Below are 25,570 nucleotides of genomic sequence, written 5' to 3' on the forward strand. Positions count from 1 at the left end.
ATTTTATAACTTTATGAAATGTAAATTAATATTAGCGTCAGATTAAGATGAAAATATCAGAATGAGATAAAAATATGGAGGCAAATACAAGGTCCATAAAAGAGTCAAGTAAAAATGCTTTTAAGATAGGTTTTGGCATTGCTTTCTTTCTTGAGTTAACTATATTTCATAATTGATTTTTGTGCTTCTAATTCGCCATTAAAACATCACCAAGACATCAACGATTCTGCCTGTGGTCAGAAAGCCTCTCCTGTTGATACTCCTATCTAATCTTAAAATGAAAAAAGCAACATGTTTACGTATGAAAGCGGGCGTTCTGGCTGCATTTGATGGCTGGCAGGACCTGGAAAGGAAACACACTATCCAACAAACACATTACCAAGAAAGCAAGCTCCTTTTGCAAGATTTATTCTTAATTCTTTCGGACTGAGAGAGCAAAATGTGATAAGAAGGAGGATTGCTTCTCACACCAGTTACGCGCCGCCTGCTTGTCTCAAGGCTCTCCTGTAACCTCAGCAATCACATTTATGTGGATAACTCTAGCCCAGCTCCTCCTCTGCCCTCCATACCAACATTTCAGTCTAATGGTTGACACTTCCACCTGGATGTTCAGCTAACACGTCTGGCTCCAAATGTATTAAAAATGGAGCCTCTTGGCTCTGCTCTCCATCTACCTCCCTTTCCCCTACTCTAATAAATCTCCCTTCTCATTTTTCTATTTCCTGCTTGCCATCACTATCTGTCACGCATCTTTGAAGTCATGTGTGGGTCCTTCCATTGCCTCCCCGCAGATTCTACATCAGCCCATCTTTTCCAAGCTAAGCTCCTTATGGTCTACTACTGTCAAAGCCTCCAGTCTTTCCTTGAAGCAATTGGTCCTATCTTCTGCTTAAAGATGCGCCTACCTATGGCACAGCTGTCACAGGCTATCACAAACCCATATGGTGCTTTCATACAAATCAGAAAAGGCTCCCCATTTTCAAGACACTTGACATCCATCTGTCAGGGAACCTGTCATAATGTAATATAATTAAACATGATCATTAATAAATACAGAAATGTAATAACAATACATACAGAAATACAGAATTACCATGTGAATGACAACCTCTAAGATTTGTAGTGCACAATCTTCACACAACACTGGGCAGCCCTGTGACTCTGCCATCCTTCAACTCCACACATTTTAATGACCCCTCATCACCTATGAAAAGAAAAATGCACACCCATCTACCTAATACAAGAAATTCACCATGCTGGCTTCAGCCAACCCGTCTAATATTATCTCCTATTTCTTAAACTCTTCACATACCTATGCTCTACTCTAGCTGGCACACTTTCTCAGAACTGCCTCACACTTGCCTATTATCTTGCCTTTAATCATTTGTCTGCCTGGTACACCCTTTCTCCTTTTTCCACCTGTAAATATCCCATCCATTTTTCAAATGTCATTTCTTCCCAGAAGCCATATCTTTTCCCCACCCCAAATAAGAAGTGAGCATTCCTTCATTTGAACCCCACTGTATTTTGTTTATACCTCAGTTATAATATGTGGAATATACTGCCTTTTCTTAGGGTTATTGGCTCATTTGATTGATCCTGTACCAGATCGCAAACTTCTCAAAGTGGATATTATGTCTCATTTTATGTCTATGAAGCTAAATCCAGGGTTTATGCAAAATAATTTTTTTTAATTCACTTACTTGAACTAAATCAGTAGGTCTCATTCTCAATAAGGATGCATTAGATTTTTGTGGTTAAAAGCTTTCCTTATTCCTTAGGAACCTTATCAATAAGAAATTTTCTGTTTTCTAGCTACTTGCCAAAAAATTAGAATTAAAAATTATATTTCCAGTCTGCATCATATTCCATTTGCTTTACTTCTCCAAGAGCTGAATAACAGTCTGTTGCTATTAGATACATAACCCATAAAACCTATGTTCACTGTTTCATTTTGCTCAACCAAGCAGGTTTAAAAATGATTCCTCCTGGCTTTGTTTGGTCTTATAAAGTTAGTCTACCCCTTATTGTTAGTCTTCATTTCCCAACATCTTCAGTGTAAATAATAAGAAAAGTCTTGTGGAGAAAGTAGGCAGTGTTTCCTTATTCAAAATGGAGCAGGAGCATCTGGCTGGCTCAGTTGTTTAAGTGTGTGCCTTCAGCTCAGGTCATGATTTTGAGGTCCTGGGATGAAGCCCCGCATTGGGGTCCCTGTTCAGCAGGGAATCGGCTTCTCCCTCTCCCCTGCCCCTCCCCACCGCTCGTGCTCCATCTCTCAAATAAATAAATAAATAATCTTATTTTAAAAAACAAAACAAAACAAAACAGAGCAGATCCAGCTCACAAATAATTATAAGACAGGGAGCATCTTTGGTCTTCCATCTGCAGGGACTACTAGGCCACTGCGGATTTTATCACTTTGCTGTTAAGACTATACTTAAACAGTGCTAATGAAAAATCATTACCATATTTGATTCAATTTGGATAACTTATAAATATGTGACAAATACATGATTTTTAAAGATTATCCATGTATGTTTCTAAGGCCCACAGAATCACAGACATGTGTCAAACACTGGGTTCTAGATACCAATTAAAAATGGTGATGATCAATGACACAAAGATATAAATGCAAGTGAGACTGACAATATTTATAATTTAAAATAATTTTAAACTCTGTTTCATTGACTGAACCTAACAATCAAATCCAGATATTTTTATTCAATTGTCCTGAGGTTTATATCTCCCTAGCCCCAAATAAACTCATTTTCTATTCTTTTATCTGAATTTCTATTCCAAGATCCTCATTCCAGCCTTTAATCCTCTCTCAGAGCTGCAACATATAGATTGTCACAGATACTCTTTTCTCTCCCAGCTTCTCCTAAGCCCCAACAGAAAGTAGATAAATAAATACACATATTCCAGGGAGCCAGGGTGACTTAACTGGTTAAACATCTGACTCTTGATTTCAGCTCAGGTAACGATCTCGAGGTCCTGGGATTTAGCCCCACATCGGGCTCCACACTCAGCACGGAGTCTGCTTGAGGATTCTTTCCCTCTCCCACTGACCCTCTTTCTGCTCACATGCTCTTTTTCTGTCTCTCTCTCAATTAAATAAATATTTTTCAAAATAAACAAATAAAAAATGCAAGTATTCCATGTTCTTTTTTGTCAGTGTCCTTGTCTGATCAGGTGTTGTATACTTAATCTGACAAAGCACTTTTGCTGTTGTGCTAACAGGAACTAATGGTTTAATTTTTTACCCTTACAAGTAACAAAAAATGTTATATTTGAGACCAACTTTAGAGCCCTGACACATGCTTGGAATGACTTCAAGTCTTTGTTCTCAAAGACTTAGGAGTTTTCCTTGCAGGTATCTTAATAACATGCTTATAAGCTTATTTCTCTTAGTTCTTTAAATTTGTCTTTTTTTTTTTTAATTTTAGAGAAAGAGAGCACGGAGAGAGAGCAGCAGAGAAAGAGGGAGAGAGAGACTCTTAAGCAGACTCCCTGTTGAATGTGAAGCCCAATGCAGGGCTGGATCTCACAACCCTGAGATCAGGACCTGAGCCAAAATCAAGAGTCAGGGGAGGAGTCCAAGATGGCGGAGGAGCAGGAGGCTTAAATTTCGTCTGGTCCCAGGAATGCAGCTAGATAGCTATCAGACCATTCTGAACACCTACAAACTCAACTGGAGAATGAAGAAAAGAATAGCAGCAACTCTAAGAACAGAATAGCCACCACTTTCTGCAAGGAACCCAGTTTAAAGCTGGAGTTGAGCTCCAGCTCGGCGTTCCAAGATGGCAGAGGAACAGGAGACCTAAAGTTCGTCTGGTTCCAGGAATTCAGCAAGAGAGCTACCAAACCATTCCAAATACCTATGAATGCAACTGGAGAATGAAGAAAAGAGTAGCAGAAACTCTATGAACAGAAAGGCAACCACTTTCTGCAAGGAGGAGAAAAGATGGAGGAGGAGTAGGTGACCCTTTCTCAGCTGGTCCGAGTCGAGCTGGATATCTACCAGACCATTCTGAACACCCACAGAAACAGCCTGAGACGCAGGAAGATACATCTGGATCTCTACAAATGAACATCTCCAGTGCGGAGTATTGAGGTACGAAGTGGGGAGCTGTGAATCCGAGCACAGATATAGGAAGATAAAGGGAAGGGGGAGGGAGCCTCTGCGCTCAGGCGCCAGGAAGCGATAGCCCCTTGTGCTGGGGAGCGGGCTGGACGCTCAGACCAGCACCCGGAAGAGAGCGGACTGAGACAGTGAGCCTGGGAACGCCCGTGTCCAAACTGAAAACAGGAGCTCCCAACCGCACACTCAAACTAGAGTGAAACCGAGAGCTCAGGAGTGCAAGCGCGACCAGACTGAAAACTGGCGCTCCACAGCACAGGCGAACCACACTGAAACAGGGAGCTCGGGAGCTCGGGAGCATGTGTGGGAACCGGGGGCAGTGGGCAGTATTAGAAGCACAAAGGACAGAGACTTACTGGCCCTGGAAGTGAGGGCTGGCACACAGGCTGTGGGGGGCACATCCCGGGTCGCTGCAGGGTTTTTAGTAGCACCAACTGAAACAGAGTTAAAGTGGCCAGAACATAAGTGGAGAGCGAACTACAATCTCTCAACTCTGAGACAGAGGCTAGGATATGGCCACTGCTGCTCTGACTCTCAGAAGAGGCACAGCAGACCGCCAGGAAAAGCTGCCAATACCGGCTCACAGGGTGCCCATCCCCATTCCCCCTCGCAGGGGACACGGAGACTCTACCCAAACAGGGTTTCCTGAGTATCAGCGTGGCAGGCCCGTCCCCCAGAAGGCAGGCTGAAAAATCAAGAAGCCCACAACCCAGGGCAGCTGAGTGGCGCAGTCATTAAGTGCCTGTCTTCAGATTAGGGCGTGATCACAGCGTTCCGGAAAGGAGTCCCTCATCGGGCTTCTCCGCGGAGCCTGCTTCTTCCTCTCCCACTCCCCTGCTTGGGTTCCCTTTCTTGCTGACTGTCTGTCTCTCTCTCTCAAATAAATAAATAAAATCTTTAAAGAAGAAGCCCACATCCCTAAGATCTCTATAAAACAAGGGCGCACGGCCTGGGTCCCAGTCAACACTTGGGCTCTGGACAACCCTGCAATCTCTCTTCATCAGAATGACGAGAAGGAGAAGTCCCCCCCAGCAAAGAAAAGATAATGAGTCTGTGGCCTCTGCCACAGAATTGGCCTCGGCCACAGAATTAATACATATGGATGTATCCCAATTATCAGAAATGGAATTCAGAGCAACAATGGTCAAGATGATGAGTAAACTTGAAAAAAGCATCAGAGAAAGCGTTGCTGAGAATATAGAATCCCTAAGGGCAGAAATGAGAGCGAATCTGACAGAAATTAAAAATTCTATGAGCCAAATGCAGTCAAAACTAGAGGCTCTGACGGCCAGGGTCACCGAGGCAGAGGAACGCGTTAGCGAATTGGAGGATGGGTTAGTAGAAGAAAAAACGAAAATAGAAGCTGGTCTTAAAAAAATCCACGCCCACGAATGTAGATTACGGGAGATTACTGACTCTATGAAACGATCCAATGTCAGAATCATCGGCATCCCTGAAGGGGTGGAGAAAAACAGAGGTCTAGAAGAGATATTTGAACAAATTGTAGCTGAAAACTTCCCTAATCTAGCAAGGGAAACAAGCATTCGTGTCCAAGAGGCAGAGAGGACCCCATCCAAGCTCAACCAGGACAAACCTACGCCACGGCATGTCATAGTGCAATTCGCAAATATTAGATCCAAGGATACAGTATTGAAAGCGGCCAGGGCAAAGAAATTTCTCACGTACCAAGGCAAAGGTATCAGGATTACGTCAGACCTGTCTACAGAGACCTGGAATGAGAGAAAGGCTTGGGGGGGCATTTTTAAAGCTCTTTCAGAGAAAAACATGCAGCCAAGGATCCTTTATCCAGCAAAGCTGTCATTCAGAATTGATGGAGAAATAAAGACGTTCCAAAATCGCCAATCATTAACCAATTTCGTAACCACGAAACCAGCCCTACAGGAGATATTAAGGGGGGCTCTATAAAGGTAAAAAGGCCCCAAGAGTGATACAGAGCAGCAAGTCACAACCGATACAAAGACTTTAAAGAGAAATGGCATCATTAAAATCATATCTGTCAATAATCTCTATCAATCTAAATGGCTTAAACTCTCCCATAAAACGCCACAGGGTTGCAGATTGGATAAAAAGACATGACCCATCCATTTGCTGTCTACAAGAGACTCATTTTGAACCCAAAGATGCATTCAGACTTAGAGTAAGGGGATGGAGTACCATCTTCCACGCAAATGGACCTCAAAAGAAAGCTGGAGTAGCAATTCTCATATCAGATAGACTGGATTTTAAACTAGAGGCCATAGAGAGAGATACAGAAGGGCACTATATTATTCTTAAAGGAAGTATTCAACAAGTGGATATGACAATTATTAATATATATGCCCCCAACAGGGGAGCAGCAAGATACACAAGCCAACTCTTAACCAAAATAAAGAGACATATAGATAAGAACACAGTAATAGTAGGGGACCTCAACACCCCACTATCAGAAATAGACAGAACACCCTGGCAAAAACTAAGCAAAGAATCAAAGGCTTTGAATGCCATACTCGACGAGTTGGACCTCATAGATATATATAGAACACTACACCCCAGAACCAAAGAATACTCATTCTATTCAAATGCCCATGGAACATTCTCAAGAATAGATCATGCTCTGGGACACAAAACAGGTCTCAGCCAATACCAAAAGATTGAAATTATCCCCTGCATATTCTCAGACCACAACGCTCTGAAATTGGAACTCAACCACAAGGAAAAACCTGGAAGAAACTCAAACACTTGGAGGCTAAGAACCATCCTGCTCAAGAATGACTCGATAAACCAGGAAATCAAAAAACAAATTAAACAATTTATGGAGACCAACGAGAATGAATACACAACGGTCCAAAACCTATGGGATACTGCAAAGGCAGTCCTAAGGGGGAAATACATAGCCATCCAAGCCTCACTCAAAAGAATAGAAAAATCTAAAATGCAGTTTCTATATTCTCACCTCAAGAAACTGGAACAGCAACAGAGGGACAGGCCTAACCCACTGACAAGGAAGGAGTTGACCAAGATTAGAGCAGAAATCAATGAATTAGAAACCAGAAGCACAGTAGAGCAGATCAACAGGACTAGAAGCTGGTTCTTTGAGAGAATCCATAAAATTGATAGACCACTGGCAAAACTTGTCCAAAAACAAAGAGAAAGGACTGAGATTATTAAAATTATGACTGAAAAGGGAGAGGTCACGACCAGCACCATTGAAATTGCAAGGATTATTAGAAACTTTTATCAACAGCTATATGCCAAAAAACTAAACAATCTGGAAGAGATGGAGGCCTTCCTGGAAACCTATAAACTACCAAGACTGAAACAGGAAGAAATAGATTTCTTAAATAGGCCAATTAACTATGAAGAAATTGAGTCAGTGATAAACAACCTTCCAAATAATAAAACTCCAGGCCCAGACGGTTTTCCTGGGGAATTCTACCAAACATTCAAAGAAGAAATAATACCTATTCTCCTAAAGCTATTTCAAAAAATAGAAACAGAAGGAAAGCTACCAAACTCATTCTATGAGGCTAATATTACCTTGATCCCCAAACCAGGCAAAGACCCCCTCAAAAAGGAGAATTACAGACCGATTTCTCTAATGAATATGGATGCCAAAATCCTCAACAAGATCCTTGCTAATAGAATCCAACAGTACATTAAAAGGATTATCCATCATGACCAAGTGGGATTCATACCTGGGATGCAAGCATGGTTCAACACTCGCAAATCAATCAATGTGATACATCATATCAACAAGAAAAGACTCAAGAACCATATGATCCTCTCAATTGATGCAGAAAAAGCATTTGACAAAATACAGCATCCTTTCCTGATTAAAACCCTTCAGAGTGTAGGAATAGAGGGTACATTTCTCAATCTCATAAAAGCCATCTATGAAAAGCCTACTGCAAGCATTATTCTCAATGGGGAAAAGCTGGAAGCCTTTCCCTTAAGATCAGGAACACGACAAGGATGCCCACTCTCGCCACTATTATTCAACATAGTACTAGAAGTCCTTGCAACAGCAATCAGAAGACAAAAAGGGATCAAAGGTATCCAAATCGGCAAAGAAGAAGTCAAACTGTCTCTCTTTGCAGATGACATGATACTCTATATGGAAAACCCAAAGGAATCCACTCCCAAACTATTAGAAGTTATAGAACAATTCAGTAAGGTGGCAGGATACAAAATCAATGCCCAGAAATCAGTTGCATTTCTATACACGAATAACGAGACTGAAGAAAGAGAAATTAGGGAATCCATCCCATTTACAATAACACCAAAAACCATACGTTACCTTGGAATTAACTTAACCAGAGACGTAAAGGACCTATATCCTAGAAACTATAGATCACTTTTGAAAGATATTGAGGAAGACATAAAAAGATGGAAAAATATTCCATGCTCATGGATTGGAAGAATTAACATAGTTAAAATGTCCATACTACCCAGAGCAATCTACACTTTCAATGCTATCCCGATCAAAATACCGAGGACATTTTTCAAAGAACTGGAACAAATAGTCCTTAAATTTGTATGGAACCAGAAAAGGCCCCGAATCTCCAAGGAACTGTTGAAAAGGAAAAACAAAGCTGGGGGCATCACAATGCCGGATTTCGAGCTGTACTACAAAGCTGTGATCACAAAGACAGCATGGTACTGGCACAAAAACAGACACATCGACCAATGGAACAGAATAGAGAACCCAGAAATGGACCCTCGGCTCTTTGGGCAACTAATCTTTGATAAAGCAGGAAAAAACATCCGGTGGAAAAAAGACAGTCTCTTCAATAAATGGTGCTGGGAAAATTGGACAGCTACATGCAAAAGAATGAAACTTGACCACTCTCTCACACCATACACAAAAATAAACTCCAAATGGATGAAAGACCTCAATGTGAGACAGGAATCCATCAAAATTCTAGAGGAGAACATAGGCAACAACTTCTATGACATCGGCCAGAGCAACCTTTTTCACGACACATCGCCAAAGGCAAGAGAAATAAAAGATAAAATGAACTTATGGGACTTTATCAGGATAAAGAGCTTCTGCACAGCCAAGGAAACAGTCAAAAAAACTAAGAGACAGCCCACGGAATGGGAGAATATATTTGCAAAGGACACCACAGATAAAGGACTGGTATCCAAGATCTACAAAGAACTTCTCAAACTCAATACACGAGAAACAAATAAACAAATCATAAAATGGGCAGAAGATATGAACAGACACTTTTCCAATGAAGACATACAAATGGCTAACAGACACATGAAAAAATGTTCAAAATCATTAGCCATCAGGGAAATTCAAATCAAAACCACACTGAGATACCACCTTACGCCAGTTAGAATGGCAAAGATAGACAAGGCAAGAAACAACAATTGTTGGAGAGGATGTGGAGAAAGGGGATCCCTCCTACATTGTTGGTGGGAATGCAAGTTGGTACAGCCACTCTGGAAAACAGTGTGGAGGTCCCTTAAAAAGTTAAAAATTGAACTACCCTATGACCCAGCCATTGCACTACTGGGTGTTTACCCCAAAGATACAGACGTAGTAAAGAGAAGGGCCATATGCACCTCAATGTTCATAGCAGCATTGTCCACAATAGCTAAATCGTGGAAGGAGCCAAGATGCCCTTACACAGATGACTGGATTAAGAAGCTGTGGTCCATATATACAATGGAATATTACTCAGCTATAAGAAAGAATGAATTCTCAACGTTTATGACAACATGGACAGCACTGGAGCAGATAATGCTAAGTGAAATAAGTCAATTAGAGAAAGACAATTATTATATGATTTCTCTCATCTATGGAACATAAAAACTAGGATGATCGGTAGGGGAAGAAAGGGATAAAGAAAGGGGGGGTAATCAGAATGGTGAATGAAACATGAGAGACTATGGACTATGAGAAACAAACTGAGGACTTCAGAGGGGAGTGGGGGTGGGGCTGGTGATGGGTGGTAAGGAGGGCACGTATTGCATGTTGCACTGGGTGTTATACGCAACTAATGGAGCATCGAACTTTACATCGGAATCCGGGGATGTACTGTATGGTGACTAACATAATAAAATAAAAAATAATTTAAAAAAAAAAATCAAGAGTCAGCCGCTCAACTGACTGAGCACCCCAGGCAACACTTTTAAATATGTCCTTAGTGGTTTGTATGCGTGTGTGTGTGTGTGTGTGTGCGTGTGTGTATAGGACATCACAGACTTCCATATCTGTTAATATGAAGTGGTAACTTCCTTAGAATGGCAATAATGGCAATCTCAGACTGGTGGATGTTGGTATGATATGGGCTTCTCAATAAGAAATCTTGTGACATATCTAAAGTAAAGGTACTTACCCCTAAAAGCTCACAACTTCTGTGGCTTAGTCCAATTCTAAATACAAATCTATTCATGATCTCATGCTATGAACACACTTATACATAAAAGATATATTTCAGAAATGCTGCTGCTGCTTTTTGGGGATGAGTGTTCACTACCAACAGATGATTATCTAAATATTAATAAATTAACTTTAAAAGAGAGAAAAATAGAGGGATGTCAAATGCCCTAGGGCTGGATGTAGCAAGCCTCTCTTTCCTCAGTATTTTCCTAATGCTTTCTTAATGCTAGCCTTCAAAATGGATCATCCAAAAAACTGAAAAGGCCCTTATAATCAAATAGATTTTTCAACCAACATCAACAAAAGCACAACTTTCCTGTGTATTTCATGTATTCCCAAAACAGGAAATTACTTAAATTCCTCTAAAAGTTAGGCTATTCTCTAAACAGCATTGATTTCCTCAACCATTTCCATTTAGAAGCTATCCATGCTAATTATGAGATCACTCTTCAAAACAAATTTAAAGTAATATGTTCAAATTGATTTTGCACACATTAGTGACTGGCTTTACTGAGAAGTATCTATTGGCTTGTTTTCTACTTTGAAAGATGTGGCAAATTTCAGAAAGCCTATCTTGTAGAAATTTAAATGGAAATAAAATAAGAAAATCACAGTGATTCAAAGGGTTGTTTCAGCTATTAAACATGACATTTTGGGTCTTCTGTGCCACTCACCATAAAGTGACCATCTTCAATGGATCAAGTTGATTAAGAAGTTGATAAAAACTAAGGCATCAATAAAACCCATCTTTTGTTTTCACAAACATCCAAAATTCTCATTTATTAAACAAGGAAGAACATGATGATTACTGTACATAAAAATGATAGAAACTGGGGCACCTGGGTGGCTCAGTCAGTTAAGTGCTGCCTCTTGATTTCGACTCAGGTAACGATCTCAGGGTTGTGAGATCAGGCCCTGTGTCAGTTTCCGTGCTGGGGATGGAGTCTGCTTAAGATTCTCCCTCTCCCTTTGCCCCTCATGCTTCTCCTCCCCCTCTGCCCTCCCTCCCTCCCTCCCTCTCTAAAAAAAATAATTATAGAAACAACACAGACATGTCAAGAACAAAAGACATTAAAGAGCTCTCTTTTGTGGACAATGGAATGTGGGTAAGAGAAATGAGCTAATAAGAATATATAACAGGGTTCAACCAGTTAACCAGTTAACTGGGCTTGCAATCTGATGTCAGAGATGTTTCTTAAAATAATGTTAAAGGAAAACACTTAAAGATCTCACATTCTTAAATACTTTCTTTTTAAGATTAAACTACTTTTTGAATCAATATTCTATATATCCTAAATGTGCCAATGTTTTGAAGAATATAACAGAGTTTCCTATATATTATCTTAGTCTGTAGATGCCTCTCTAAACCTGAAGATTCCCTTCCCTTTCCCCTGTGGGACCCATATCATGGGACTTTGCACAATTACACTCTATCCTTATGGTCAGTCCCAGGCTGCTGCTTTATCTCTAAAAAGAGATCACACATTTTCAGTGACTTATTCTGTAGCTCATCTTTTTATCCCTGGAAAGTAATTATTGAAAAAATCTTTGTACAGGGAGTCAGCATTCCTGCATGTCATATCAACTATACCACTTATTTACTGCTTGACTTTGGGCAAATCACTGAATGTAATACAACTTCGGGTCTCTTGATGCTTAATGAGAATAATACTTTGCTCCTTTGCTCATTCAAGAATTTACTAAGGGCCTACAAAGGCTAGACCTCTTTAAACTAGACCCTGTCTCTGCCCTTGAAAAATTTATGGTTTAAAAGGGGATAGACACATTTGAATTGACATGTAGAATACAGCATAATAAATGTCAACCAAAGGGGAGGACCCAATGACCTTTCTAAAAGGTAAACATTTCTCAGTGTTACTGATAAAAGAGATCCCTGGTACTTAAACTTGTAGCAAAACAGATACAAATATGAGTCAGCTAACATAGCAATCAAAATACATACAAACCAAAAAGTGAAGTGGAAATAATTTATTTATGGCTGCTAGAATGGTATCATGTGGATATATGGCTGCATTTCAGAAGATCACTAAAAATGTATGCAGAATTTGGTGGGTATGTTCATAGCTTTTATCAGATTCTCAAAAAGTTCAATGACTCCCAAATCCTAAGAATCAAGCTTTCTAAGGTAGATGCATTTTGGAAAAGTTGAAGTTAAATGCTTGGAACCAAATATAAATAATAGATAGATGTGTGTTTATATATATGTATATATGTCACTATATATAGATATATAAAATCTTCTGCCACTAATTTAGACGGTCCACAAATTGCCAATGTTTCAGTACTTACTATACTCTTTAAATATGTTAAATACATACACATTTATGAAGTTGTTGAAAATATTTTTGGGGATTCACAAGTACATGAATATCTAGCTATGTTTTACACAGATGAAAGCTTATATAATCACTATTTCAATGAGAAAAACAAATATTATAAATTCAAATGGCTACATATGGAAATGTCTAGCAACTTTTTCTCTTACAAGGACATGTGTAAAGAAAAGATAGACTCATTTGCTCTATAACGGATTTGATCTTGTCCTCAAGCTATACACTGCTAGTTACCAAGAGAAAAAAAACAATCTTTCCAAGTAAAAGTATTAAATTCCTTCTGGCCTAAAAGAATAGTTACGTAAGTTACACATGCAATGCCCACACACATGCATATGCACAAACAGACACAGGATTCATGAGGATTCTCTCATACCCTCATTCCTCTGACTCCCTTGCATGCCAGTGTAAACCGTGAAGAAGTAGGAGCTTTTAACTCAAGTTCATATATTTAGAAATCTTCTCTGCTAATGCTGCATTTTGGTTCTGAATCAGGATATGTAACTCTGGGGTAAATGTGTGGCGTATCCTAGAGGCCTTGCCTGGTAAAGTAGGCTACCAGCCCAGACATCTTTCCACATTTCATGATATTCATCTGAATGTTACTATGGCACCTCTCATCCTCATGCCACTGCCACAATATTCCCCAAGAAAGGATAAAAAAAAGGAGATTACCCTTCGCTCCATTTCAAATCATTTCTTGAGAAAAAAATCCTTTATTATCTAAAGTAAATTTTATATATGCAAATCACAGAATCTAAATACAGCCAAACTATGTGACTCTAAATAAGTCAGAATCATAACCTCAATGAAAAAGTAACATCAGAACTTTAGGTCTTCCACTTGCAAGTTCATCATTCTTTCTATGGTGCTTCTTGCCTTCTTAATTATGTCTTTGATACTTCATGAATTAGACCACAATTCATATTTTAAAAACACTGGAGTTCAATGTTAGTCACAGAATACTTTCCATGTAATAGTCAAACACATGATAAATAATCCATACCACAAAGTGATACTTTTTAAAATATCTTAATTCACATAGCAAACATTTCCACAGCATTTTGTATATACCAGGAACTATTCAAAGCATGTTACAAATGTTAATTATTTTGATCCTTACTCTAATCTCACACTGCAGGTGCCATGATAATCCCATTTTACAGGTAAGAAAGCAGAGACACACAGAAAAAATAATTTGCCCAAAGTCACCCAGCTAACAGGTCAGGGAGCCAAGACTCCACTGAGGCAGTCTAGCTCCCTGGCCCATGAGCTCCGACAGTGTCATTCCCTGCCTGAGAGCATCCATTATCTTCCCATCTCACACAGAGTAAAAGTCTAAGTCCCCATAACGCCTTACTATGCATATCTCTAGTCTACCTCGGACAAACCAAGCAGTCTCCCACCTCAGGGTCTTTGAGCTGTCCCTCCTCCTGGAGAACTCTGTTTCCATACACACCTTTAGCTTGTTCTCTTGCCTTTCCTATTTCATACCCAGACATTGCCCATCTTCTCTATTCTGCTTTATTTTCTCCAGAGCACTTATTATCACCTAAATATATATTTGTTTCTTTTGTCTATTTCCCCCTACTGCCATTTAAAATGCAAGCTCCATGAAGGAAAGGCTTTGATTTGTTTGCTGATGTATCTCCAGTGCCTAGAAAGTTGCTAGCATGTAGTAGGCATTCAATTACCATCCGTTGGACAGCCGAATAATGATTTATGAATGTGTAGAAGATTCATCTACCTGTGGGAAAAAAAAAAGGAAGCAATGGGGCGCCTGTGTGGCTCAGTCGTTAAGCGTCTGCCTTAGGCTCAGGGCGTGATCCCAGGGTCCTGGGATAGAGCCCCGCATCAGGCTGGGTCCCTGCTCCGCGGGGAGCCTGCTTCTTCCTCTCCCACTCCCCCTGCTTGTGTTCCCTCTCTCGCTGGCTGTCTCTCTCTCTGTCAAATAAATAAATAAAATCTTTAAAAGAAAAAAAAGAAAAGAAAAAGAAAAAAAAAGGAAGTAAGAAATGTTGATTCTACTTTGTCTAGTCTGCCTTTAATTCCAGTGCTATGTGACCTGAAATTTTTACCCTGCTGCTGGCATATTTCTTCAAAAGAACCCAAACTACAAAGTGATTCAAAGTACATGGAAAATTATACTTGTAATACAATAGACCAATCCTGGACATAGAATAATCCTAAAATATTTGTGGAGAATTATTCAATATTCTCATAGTTTAACTAAAATTTAAATGTAACTTTTTAAATTATTTATAATAAACATTACTAGTAAAAATAATCAACATATTCTATTCTCAGTGAAATTTTTATAGACTAAAAATTGACAAAAACTTATATCTTGTTGATAGAATTTGCAGCCACGAGAACAGAGCAAGTAAGAATTATATTTTGTACAAATAAACCAAAAAAGTAACATAAAATTGACAGTAGTTAAGCTTGTACATTTTAGTCACTTAAAAATATTTACACAGCCTTTAAAAGCTTAACATCATTCTAAGACCTTTAAAAAAAAGTAATTTATTAACCCTCATCAGACAATTTATCATAGAATTACAATAGGATAGTATAAAACACCCTATGAATTATATGCTAATATTATCCTTTTATATAGATGACAACAGTGAAGCACAAGGAAGTTAAGTAACTTATCCCAAGCAACACAGAAGGCAGTGGCAGAGGCAGGTTTGGAACCTATCAATTTAGTCCTAAAGTCCTTTCTATGTACTGCTCCCTCCCTAATAAGTCTTTATTATTGGTAAGAAAGTTATAGAATATTTACCTCTTCTTATTAGAATTTAGATCTGAAAATTCTGACACAAGCATATTGAGTTTTTAAAAATAATAGCCACAAAAGAACTCTCACAATGGCAAAAGCTAAAATCAGTGCAATACGATATGAACAAAGCAACTATAAACTACTAACTTCTGGGAATTTGTACAAAAAATACTGATTGTAGTGAAAATAATTTCTGAAAAATAAACCAAAGGATGCTGTACAAAATAGTTATCAAAGAGTAAAATAGGTTTTATGAAGTCTGCTCTTCCACCCCAGCTGGGGTGGGCTAAGTAAAGCTATGATAACAGATGACAATTAATTACAATCATTTCAATGGTTTAAAGCAGGGAAGTTTATTTTTCATTCATGCTACATGTCTATCATATTCTGACAGAAGTTTCTGCACTGATTGTCTTCTCTTGGGACTTTTATCATCTAGAGTGCCATTGGTTGAGGTGACAAGCATAATCTCTCTTATTTCATTGGCCACAGCAAGTTACATGGCCATGCCCATCCTCAAGCAGGTGGAGAAGTGCCATTCCCCTGCATGCCCAGAAATAGAGGGGAATCACTTGTTAGTCAGCAAGTTTTCGGTCAAGATTCAGCAGTATGTGGCTTCCAGATAAATACACAAATCAATACTTGGTTTATAAGGAAGATGGGGCAGGGGGAAATGGCTGTAGGGTAGGCAACCAATATTTTCTGTCACCATCAATACTAGAAATAATAATAAGCATGAAAATAGTAGTCAGCATTCACTGACAACGCACAAAACATCCAGCACTGTGCTTTGTATGCATTTATTATTTAATCCCCAACTCACACAAGATAAGTGTTTTTATGTCTATTTTACAAAAGAGAAAACTGAAGAACAGAGAAGTAAGATACCTTTCTAAGCTTTGGAGCTAGTAACTGTTGGAGTTAGGACAAGAATTTAGACAATGTGATAAATATTCCCTTTTAGAACTGCTCCTCTATATATTTCCCCTATTGCACTTCTCTTCTGAATAGCTCACAATTCAGAGTTTATAGCACTTTATCTCTGGATATTGCAGGTTTTGCAAAGTATTCATCAGTGGATCTTGTGTGCAAAATAGAATTTGACCCTGGTGGTTTAGCTTAACTGGAAAAGACAACTTCCACAAAATTTTCTCATAAAGCCTGTTGCCAAGACTGTTGAGAACAGCATGTGCTTTTCCAGATTATAGTGATAAGAAGGTCGATGTTGCTGAGACCTGCAAGTCTTGAAGAGGCAGCAAATCTCCAGGAGAGAGATATTTTTGCTGGCCTCCACAAAAGCCTGTGCATTGGCTTCTTGGTGGGGGGAGCTGGCTGAGAATACTGGGAAACCACACTGATGAGATTCATGCTGTTGGAAGGGCCATCAACAGGAAATGGTCAATGGAGTGGCCTAAATCCACTGAGTTTGCAGAGGGGTGCTGCTGCAGTAGTCTGGACATCACCATGCTGTCCATTCACTTGAATTCTAAAGGGGGAATAATTGAAGGAAAAAGGAGTCTCTGCCTAAATGAGTTGTACTCAAATTACTCACCCACACCTCGGAATTTATACATCATACCTGGAAAAAAAATGTAACTATTACAGTATCTGGTATCTGCTGAGCTACAAATCTCTTCAACAGGTGTTAATTGTCATGGGCTGGTAGGCCCTGATGATAATGGCCTCCAGTCATTGTCCCCACCACACAACACACACACATACAAATACACACACACTCCATATCTTTCTTGTCTTGCAGCAGGTTTCTTCAAGTTCACTTGATCTCTTTTAACACTATGTATGCCCATTGGATCCTTTCTCTCAGCCATAGGGTACAAAGGACTCCATGAAGAGGTCTTCATGGTCTACTAATCAGCCTACTAAGGAGAAGCCCCAGGGCTTCTAATAGGCTTCCAGTCTACCTTGGCTATACCTTGGAATCCTGGGATAGGATGCACCAATTCCCTTCTGCTTGGGAGGTGGGACTGAGGGGATACAAAGCAGGATTTGGATCCCTCTGATTAATTCTTACAACATCATACATTTTGTTGATTTTGGCATAATCTTCATGCCTTATTACCTGCAGGACTTTGGATTTTGATATCCAAAGCCAAGCTTTTGAACTTTAAAGTAATTTACTTGTTTCAAGAACTTGGTTTTCAAGACTTTTACTTCTGCTATGAGTTTCAAAATCCATTTATCAGTCCAACTGACATTCCCTTTCTAAGCTATATACCTGCCCTCTCTCTGTGAGCAGTGTGTAAAGAAAATTATATTGTGGGGAAAAGGTAATGGAAAAGCTGCTCAGTGGAAGAGCAGAAAAGTGGGGTCAAGAACTCTCACTAAAGTATCTCAGAATATTATTTGTGGGATATGCTTTCTAGAATGCTGAGCGTTTCCTCCTATTTTGAGGTTAGTCTAATAATTATAATAGCTACATTTATGTAGCATTTACTCAGTGCCAGCATCTTAGATGATTTCATCTTCTAATCCCCACAAAACTCTATGAGTTGGAGCTTTTATCTTCTTTCACAGATAATAAAAGGGAGTCTTAGATACACTTATTAACTTAGCCAAGTTCAAACAGGTAGTAGATGGTGGGGCCAGGCACTATGTTAGACCGTGGATGTACAAAGATTAATGATGCAAGGATGAATAATACAAAGATGAATGCACCACCTTTGTAGACATTGGACATTTCTATGGATCCTGATAGCCCATGTGGCCAGGACTGTTACTAAGGTTTACACATATAGAAGAGGTATTTGACCAAGGATTATGGAAGACTTACTAAAGAAATTAACACTTGAGTTGACTCAAGAAAAATAAGGAGGTTAGACAAGTGCAAGGAGTGGAAAAGGAAGGAAAGGAAAGGGTATTTCAGTCACAAGAAACAGCATCAACAACAGCTCAGAGGCAAGTTGAAATAGAATGATTTGTTCCTTGTTTAGGACTATTTCTCCAGTTCTCAACTACGGTGTAACAAGCCACCTGAAAACTTAGTGTCTTATAACAGGAGTTATTTCGCTTATGAACTTGTATTTTGGATGGGGCTTTGTGGGGACATCTCATCTCTGCTCTGCCTGGCATCATCTGGAACAGCTCAAAGAATGGGCTAGCATCAATTGAAAACTCACTCTTATGTGAACTGATAATGGCAGTAGGCTGAGAACTTAGCTGGGTCCATGCGCTGATAAACCTACCCCTGGCCTGTCCTTGTGGCTTGAGGTTTCTCAAAATGGTCAATGGGTTGCAAGCGTGGGCATCCTGAGAGATAGTAAAGAAGGTGGAAGCGATATCACATTTTTTGACTGATCTTTATAAATCATGCAGTGTCATTTCTACCACATTCTCTTTGTCGGGACAGCCACAAAATGTCATGCAATTTCAAAGAGAGAAGCAAAAACCCTTGAGGGGGTATGGCAAGGTTTTGAAAAAGCATATGGAACTAGAAATATGGTTGTAATCTTTCTTAAAATATACAATCCAACAGAACTCTAAACATAAAAGAACAATAAAAATGCAGATAGTCATCCTCCTGTAACAGTGTTCTTTCCTGGTCTAATCACACCATTAGTTGTATGAGGCCAACAATTTACTCATTGCTTACTAGGAGGGGGTTACCAGCATAAAGTCAAGAAAATAATTTAAGTCGTTCATGAGGCATCAACAGGGTTTACCCATACAATAGACTGGGCACAGGGAAATCCCAACTTCACTACACAATATGCTTGTTGTGTTACCTTGGCCACATGGCAAAAAATATATTCAAGAACTGAGTGCAAAGTCTTGGTTAAAAATTATGTCCAAAAGTTTGAATATCATTCTTGCAACTGAAAAAACACCTCAAGTTATTTTCTTCTAGGTTGCTACAGATGCCTCTACTTCTCTAGGCAGTAATCTGTAAGTCTTGACCAAGAATCCCTAATGATTTTTCAGAATCATTTCAGGAAAGGTCTTCTTGTTTGTGGAAATGTTCTCAGAATGGCTTGGATGCTTTTAGCTTCATTTCACTTACTGGTACAACAATCATAGCCCCATGCCATTTAATTTTAACAGTCAGATTTTAACACGTTATTGTTTCCATGTCCTACAGTGCCCAGACTGCAGGTGGCTCGGCAATGAAATGTAACTTGGAATGAAGCTAAAAGGAGTAGAGCCCTATTATCGAGAAAAATTTAACTCTGCATTTTCAGCTTCTTAACCATCTCACCTCCCCCCTCCATGGAATCATCAGAGATACAGAGTAGAAAAGCAATGATTTCTATTGTATTCCATAGATGAGAATCAAATAATGGTGAGCCAATGCAGACAGGGACCCTGCTACCAAGCAATTTACATCTTGCGAGGAAGGGCAAAGGTTAATCAAATAGTCACAGAAAAGGGAATGTAATTGAGAAGGGGAAATGCTATGAAGGAAACTCACTTATGAAAGCATATTATAAAGAAGCTGGCCCAGGAAGGCCTCCCTGCGGAAGTGACAGCTGAGCTGCCGCTGAAGAATGAGTATGAGCTAACCTGCAGTCAGGGGTGAGAGGGGCAAAGGGATGCAGGGAGAGTTCCAGACAGAACAAATGAGCAGGGGCCTCTCTGGACGGAGTATGGGGAACCCACGGAAGTGGAAGAAGGACGGAAGGCCCAGCACACAGGTTGCTTGAAGGTGTGGGACCAGGTGAGACTGGAGGACCCTTTGTCCTGAGAACAATGAGAAGCCATTAACAAGTTTTAAGCCTTAGTATTTTTAAGCTCATTCCATCCAGGATCACGTAGTTGTCAACTAGAGGAAACCAAGCAAGGATAGTGCAGTTTTTGAGGTACCCGTACATGTTTGCTGCCATACCTTGGCACTCGGACACTACCACTGCCGTCTACTTTGTTTAGCAATTTCTGTTCTTACCGTCAACTCCTCTCCCAGGCGTTTCCAACCTCCACACCACAGCGCGGGAAGCCAGCTCCTCCCGGGTTGGGACCGCGGTGCGCGTCCGCTGTGGCGGGCAAGCGGGCGGGCGCCGCCGGAAGCGACGATACCCTGCGGGAGGACCCGGATGTAAAGGACGCAAACCTCTGTGGGAAGAAGCCCGACTCCCGCCGTTACGGCTAGGACCCTGTTTGTCGACCTGGGAACAGGCCGGGCGTCGTTGTCCTTGGCTTCTTCATTGTCTTGGTCCTTGGCAGCACGTTTCTGGAGTATCTGCTTGATGAAGGATGCAGGAATGTGGCCGCTAGGAGGCTGAGAGGTTTGTGAGATACCGAGAGGCCCGTGGGCTCCAAATCGTGAAATCCAGCTGCTTGGACCCCAGGAAGATCCAGCTGCCAGACGGAGGACGAGGGCTGGCCCTCGAGAAGCGCCACGCCACGTCCCCCAGCCTCTGCCCACCATTCCGCTCTCCTCAGAGCGCCTCATTAAAGGGACGGAAAGTCTGAAAGGTTTGTTTTCCATGTTCTCAGAACTTTATAATGTGGAGTCCAACAAAAGAGAAAACCTGTGAAACAGCCAGCCACCTGTTTTAGGACAGTTGGAAAGGAGCCTTTGCTCGGAGACGTGCTCCCACTGAAGTGAAAGCGTATCTTTGATGTTTTAAAAGGGGAGTTGCCTGGCTGAACATCTCCGAGAGCAAATTCAGATTATTTTGTAAATGGTCAACCAGAGGAAGGCAAGTGTCTGGAGATAAGACTAGACCAGAAACAGAAACACCAGCTCTATATGAAGACAAACAGGTACTAGTTTTATGTTGGTGTGAGGATGGGGGTGGTATCTGCTATTCCCAGATCAAGATTTGGCAGGAGGAGAACCATAACAAATGACAAAGGGACCAGGATAAAGTAATTACACAGTGAAGAAAGCTCAAATAATGGTTTACAAGATATATTGTGATTCTCCCTGACCCTGATACCCAAACAGTTAATCTTCCTACAGTGAAATATTTTTCACATCACTCTTCTGCTCAAAAACTTTTAGAGGCATAATGATGTACTGTATGGTGACTAACATAACATAATAAAAAATTTAAAAAAAACTTTTAGAGGCAAATTCAGGAGGGAGAGTAAGTTGCCGTGCTCCTCTGTTATTTCTAGTCCTATACAATCTGTCTCCTCCACAACCAACTCCCACTCTTCCCCCAATGAGTCTCCCACTTCACCCCAGCTCTATATTTATTTCCACCTCCATGCTTGTGCTCATGTCATTCCTCCTCCTTGGAATGATCTCCTTACCTAGGCCATCTCTTACTCATCCGTTAGAACATCACCCAGGTCCCACGTCTGTGGAACCTTCCACGGCCACTCCTGTTTACATTTATTTCTCTGAGATTTTATAGCTCTTGCTGCCTCGACCCTGCATATTTGTAACTAGTCACAAATGAATGCCAGTTTTGTAATACTCTGTAACTATTTGCATAGGTTTGTCTTGTCTTTTCCAAGGAAAACACAAGTCCCTTGTCAGGAGCTATGTGTTTGATCTCTTTTATATCTCTAATAGCTTAGTTGAAGGATAAACTTTAGGGAGGACGACAGGAGGCATTCAACAAACAACTCTTAAACTTGCATTCACCGAATGGGAAATTCTATTTCATAAGCAACAGTGACATCTAGTGGTTAGAAGGTTGCATGGCTTCTTCTGACTTTTTAGTAGCTGGGCAAGACATTTATAAAGAAAATGTTGCAGATTATTTAATGAATCCAAATTATTCCCATCACTTGTGCTTGCTTATGAAGGGATTTTAAATGCATATTTATTTTCTCTGCCTTCCCAGTGCCTTCCCCTATTCTTCTGTGGCCCAGTGGCCCACAGACTGCTGGTAAGGGGTCCCTTCGTGTGCTTCTTGCAAACCACAACTTCCCTTTCCCGTAGGAAGAACCAGAAGCTTTCATGGCAATTATGTGATTTTTAATTCTCTGCTTCCTGTTAGGATAGAGATTTATGTGCATAAATATTTATTTTGGAAATAAAATATGTAATTGAGGAAGAAACTTGAGATGATAAATATGATAGCCAGAGTAAAGACTCATTTCAAAGCCAAATGGAAGAAAGGCAGTGTGGAAAAGGAAAGCTTGTGGACTTTGGCTTCTGAGGGACTTGGGATCAGATGCCAGTTCTTTCCATTAAAGTCACAGAGTAGTTATGTCAGACTAACATCCTTGGGACTCAATTTCCTCATCCCAAACAATGAGAGTGACATATACCTTGCCATGCTGCTTTGGGGAGATTAGCATCATGTACAATAAATAATTCCGGTCCAGGGGCACCTGGGTGGTTCAGTCAGTTAAGTGGAGTCTTGATTTCAGCTCAGGTCATGATCTCAGGGTGGTGGGATCAAGCCCCTTGTCAGGCTCCCTGCTCAGCGTGGAGTCAGCTTGAGGATTCTCTCTCCCTCTGCCTCTCCCCCAACTTGTACTTGTTTGCACATGGGTGCACTTGTTCCCTCTCCCTTTCTCTCTCTCTCGCTCTCAAATGACTAAATCTTAAAAAAAAAAAAGAAAAAAAAAGTTCTGGTCCAGAGTAGGTAGTCAATAAATGATAGCTATTATTTTATTTACATTTTACTAAAAATAATTGTCCTCATGTTTCCAACTTGATATTTAAAAAAAAAAAAACCACCCAAATCTTGGTTTTTAAATTTTGAATTGTCAATAACTAACTTTGATTCTGACTAAAATTACCTCATCTCTCTTGGTTTCAGATGCTTAAACTACAAAATAATGCATTTGGGGAAAATAAGTCTCTGAAAATGAAATAGGAATTCAAATCTACCGTAGACATCAAAATTTGAATGGTAATGAAGGGTTTAAAAGAACTGGAATGGACTGAAATAATTTTTATATAGAGAACTTGAAAATTTTTAATTCAAGTTATAAACTGTAAAGATAATCTGGATTTGTGGAGGGAGAAAAAAGCTCTAGGAATAAATATGTAAACCAATTTATCACAAAAAAAATATTGTGATATGCTGATTTGTGTGGCCCTCCTGTGGGCAGAATGTGAATCACAATCACCCTTTTAAAATATATATTTTGTTAGAAAACATCATTTGAAAGTATTCTCAGTTTTTTTATAATGATATTTTTATTATATTATGTTATTCACCATACAGTACATCCCTGGTTTTTGATGTAAAGTTCAATGATTAATTAGTTGCGTATAACACCCAGTTTTATCTGAAGCCTGAAGTAAAAAGCAAGAGCTTGTTTCAAAAGTTGACCTTATTTTGCCTATTATTTGGAGCTCGTACAGACTTTTTTCCACATAAAGAATGTTACATTCCGTGGTTTATTTCCCAGTCAATCCCACAGGTTAATGCCACAATTAGGCCTCAACTGTATAACTCCACAAATAGGACTAGCCCAAGTAACAACAGTGGGCAATGATGTTTCTTTGGGAATGTCAAAGAACAATAGAATTTCTGGGTTGGAAGAAATTTGAGGTCTCTATTTAAATTCTACTTGAGTATACCAAAAACACACCTTTTCCCTGTTTCAGCTCTAGCAATGGGAGCAAATAATCCCCTCCCCATCTAGGACAGATGCAGCTGTCTTCTCCTATTGGGTATTATACAGACAGCAAGGCATGAGCAGAAGACCTGGGTTCTAATTCTCCTTCTGTCTGTTACGGAAGAGGGAGTAGGAGGTTGAGGGTAGTCATTCCAAAATCTCAAGGGGTTAAACAAGGTCTGCTTTGTGCTCAAATTAACAACTGTTTCAAGTCTTTATTCTGTGATGCAGGCTGAAGTAGCAGCCACTAACAGATATGCTAGTCTGGTGGCAGAGGGAAAAAATAAACTGACAACTGAGATGGCTCAAAGTTTCTTCTTAGAAGAGACATAGGCTTCTTCTACTCACATTTCTCAGTCAAAGCAAGTTATAGGACCAAGGCTGATGTCAGTGGAACAGTAAATGTACTCCTCTGTACTTTTCTGGAGGGGCTCCAGAGAAGGGCATAGTAGGGAGGGACAGCAAATATTTTGAACAAATAATGAAATATACCCCTTTTTGTGAGCATAAACAGACCACTATGGTCTCCTAGTCCTATAAGATTCAATCCAAAAACTGGAGATAATTTTCTCCAGACAAAGCTCAGGATTGCAGTAAAGATCAAGTAAGACTATTATTATATTATATATACGTGTGTGTGTATGTATGTATATGTGTGTATATATGTACATATACATGTTAATACATATATGTTGTTATATCCTTTCCCAGAGATTCTGTCCAGTAGATCTCATGTGGAACCCTGACATCTATATTTTTTTTCAGTGCTCCAGTATTGAGAGGAACTGTGCTAATAAAGTTCTGATCAGTCATCTCCAAACCCAGCCACACATCTTAGAAACCAGGAAGGCTATTAGAAAATACATATTTCTGGGCCTTATGCCAAAGATTCTGATTCAGTAGAGCTCGGAGTTCCAAATTATGTATTTTTAAAAGCTCTCCAGGAGATACTCTGATGTAAAACTAGGCAGGGAACCCTTGAGCTGTAGGATCCTTTTTAGCAACAAAATTCTGCAACCTATAGTCAATGACTTCCCCTTTTATTGCATGGAGAGGCAATTTTTGTTGTATTGTTTGTGTAACTTTGTTTAAACTTAATTATTTGTATTTCAATCTAATACAAATTTAGTTGGCTGATTTTAACCAGGCAAAAAGAACAGGTGCTGATTTGCTCTAAGAAAACATAATGAAAGTTTGCTTAGTAGGAGAAAGAGATGTGTGACAGAAAAGTAAGGGGAAGGATCCTTAAAGTGACCATGATAGCGCTGATGCAGAAAATAGTGATGATTAGGGCTCCCATTTATTCTGTGATCACAGGCTCTGGCTTAACATACAATATTCTCTTTGAAGCCTCAGGATTTACCTTATGAAGTAGGAAATATACCCATCTTAATCTGGGTTCCAGAAAA

The sequence above is a fragment of the Ailuropoda melanoleuca genome, chromosome 1 (genome assembly GCF_002007445.2).
Source record: "Ailuropoda melanoleuca isolate Jingjing chromosome 1, ASM200744v2, whole genome shotgun sequence".
In the NCBI taxonomy this organism is placed as follows: Eukaryota; Metazoa; Chordata; class Mammalia; order Carnivora; family Ursidae; genus Ailuropoda; species Ailuropoda melanoleuca.